This window comes from Neophocaena asiaeorientalis, unplaced genomic scaffold (genome assembly GCF_003031525.2).
Source record: "Neophocaena asiaeorientalis asiaeorientalis breed wild unplaced genomic scaffold, Neophocaena_asiaeorientalis_V1.1 scaffold220, whole genome shotgun sequence".
Lineage (NCBI taxonomy): Eukaryota > Metazoa > Chordata > Mammalia > Artiodactyla > Phocoenidae > Neophocaena > Neophocaena asiaeorientalis.
Window position 1 is genome coordinate 5,197,636 of NW_020174042.1, and position 2,555 is coordinate 5,200,190.

At 33.9% G+C, this 2,555-nt stretch overlaps 1 non-coding gene across 1 annotated transcript; it reads left to right on the forward strand.

Annotated features, from left to right (window-relative positions):
• Nucleotides 1–746: 746 nt before the first annotated feature.
• Nucleotides 747–849, forward strand: LOC112405492 (U6 spliceosomal RNA). Its single transcript, XR_003004346.1, has one exon. It is a non-coding gene; the product is annotated as a U6 spliceosomal RNA (small nuclear RNA).
• Nucleotides 850–2,555: the final 1,706 nt, after the last annotated feature.

Sequence of the window (2,555 nt, forward strand, 5' to 3'; positions counted from 1 at the left end):
GAAGGGTGGAGAAACTGGCAAACTTCAGAATAGATGAAGGAAATTTCAAAGCATCAAGAAGCTGGTTGTATCAGACAGACAAAGACAAATACCGTATGCTCTCATTTATAGGTGGCATCTAAAACAAACAAACACAAAACAGACTCATGGATTCAGAAAACAAATTGATGGTTGCCAGAGATGGGGATGGAGGGTGGGTAAAATGAGGGAAGGGGGCCCAAAAGTACGATCTTCCAGTGATGAGTAAGTCCTGGGATGTAATGCACAGAATGGTGACTATAGTTAATAATACCGTATTGTACACTTGAAAGTTGCTGAGAGAGTAGATCTTAAAAGTTCTCATCACAAGAAAAAAATGTGCTATGTGTGGTGATGGATGCTAACTAGACTTATTGTGGTGATTATTTTGCAGTATACAAATACTGAATCATTATGTTGTACACCCAAAACTAATATAAAGTTTATGTCAATTATATCTCAATTTTTTAAAAAAAGAAGCTGCTTATGACACAGGACTGTCCTATCAACAGTGTTAGGTTATAGTTTAGTTGGCAGCTGTTGCTGTTTTCTTCCTTTTTCTCGCTCCCTCTTGTTCCTTCTTTCTCCCTCCCTCCCTTCCTTTCTCTCTCTCTCTCTCTCTCTCTGTAGTACCTAAAACAATGGGACACTAACAATCAACGATGTCTTATAGTCAAATGAAATATAGTTCTTTGTTAACAAGAAAATGTATCTCTGATACATATTAAGTGTTCATTTCAGGAGCACATAAACTAAGGCTAGAATCATACAGAGTTAGCATGGCACCTGGGTAAGGATAACATACAACCTGGTGAAGTGTTCCACATTTTTTCTTTTTCTTAATCTGGGTGTTTACTTGTGAACATTCATCCATCTGTACATTTCTGTTTTGTGCATATTTTTCTAAGTGTGCCATGCTTTAATGTGTTTTCTTAAAATATCAGTATATAACACAGTTTGCAGAGCATGGATCCCATTTTTGTCATGATGGAGGTATACGTGGCTTCTCACATTGGTGCACATATTTCTGTATGTTGGCACAGAATCCAAATGTCAACAGGAATTATGGAAAGACAGGTGACTTTTACTCTCTTCTTCATGCTTTTCTGTGTCTGAATATTTTTTACAGTGAGCATGTATTTCTTTCACAATGGGAAGAAAAAGACAGAAAGACCTAGTCCCATTTTTAAAACACACATACTTAAAGAAAACCTGCGTATTCGTTAAACAGCAATTCCACTTCACAGAATTCGTGTACAGAAATAACTAAGGACGTGCACAACAGTTTAGCTGTAAGAATGCTCATCACATTTCATATCTCCTATCCAGTATTTTCATTTGAGAATTTAGCCTAAAAAATGATTTACGATGTAGACAGATATTTATTTACAAGTTTTGTTATCATGGTGTTTTGTAAAATATCAAACACTTCCAATAACTGGGGATAGTTAGATAAGTTACTGTATTGTACATTCACTTGAGGAACTTAGACACTAACATGGATGTGGATTTTGAAAAAAATGTGATGACATAGGAGATGCTTATTAACACTGTCACACGAAAAACTGTAATACAAAACTCGCAATGCAGTATAAACCAAATTTTGTAAAACATGCACAAAATGAATATATGATATGTATACGCAAATAAGAAAGGAAGAAATACATGTAAATGTTTATACTGGTTATTCCAAACTGAAATTATAAGTTTTTAATTTTCTTTTTTGTACCTTTCTGTATTTTCCAAATTCTCTAAAACGAGTATTATGTGTTCTGTAACTTTTAGAAAGTCATTTTTTAATCACTGCAGTCACATGTACTTATCCAAAGAGCAAACATCCACACCAAAACAAAATTCTTATTCTAGAAAGAAACAGAGAAGGTGCCTCAGGCCCTGCTTCTCAGCTCTCGTACTCACATAATTGAAGGATGGCCTGTTACTTAGAGCCTATCGGGTTCATTTAAATGCAGTTCTATTACACCTGCTCATCTAGTTTCCTTGCCCAAAATAAATTAGAAATACTGATGGAGGCAGGCAGAGGAATGCAACTGTCAAGAGACATAAGGATTAATGTAAAAGTGAGGGAGGAGAGAGAAAAATAATAATACTAGGCATATAATAATGTGTGTTTAGTGTCAGGGCATGGGAACCTATAGACCTAAGGGCAACAGTAAATTAAAACAATCTATATCCATATCCAGAATGTGATTCAAGACATGAAATACTTTTACATGCGGCACTCTTCTATTAAAAACCTTCAAGTTATAAAATTTCATGGAAATGAACAAAGTTACAAAAGTCAAACCAAAGAGTTTAAAAATTCTTTTGATTGCACAACAAATATTTATTTTCATAGATTAATGTTATACTACCATATATATTTATATACAAAGAGAAACATACACACAAAAATATAATTTTTAAAGGATCAAAGTTTGAAATCCTTGTTTTACACCCCAAATGGATCATTTTGTACATTGATTTGGTTCAGAATTCAGCAAATTAATGTCTATGGTTTTATTTTTTTATTCACATTT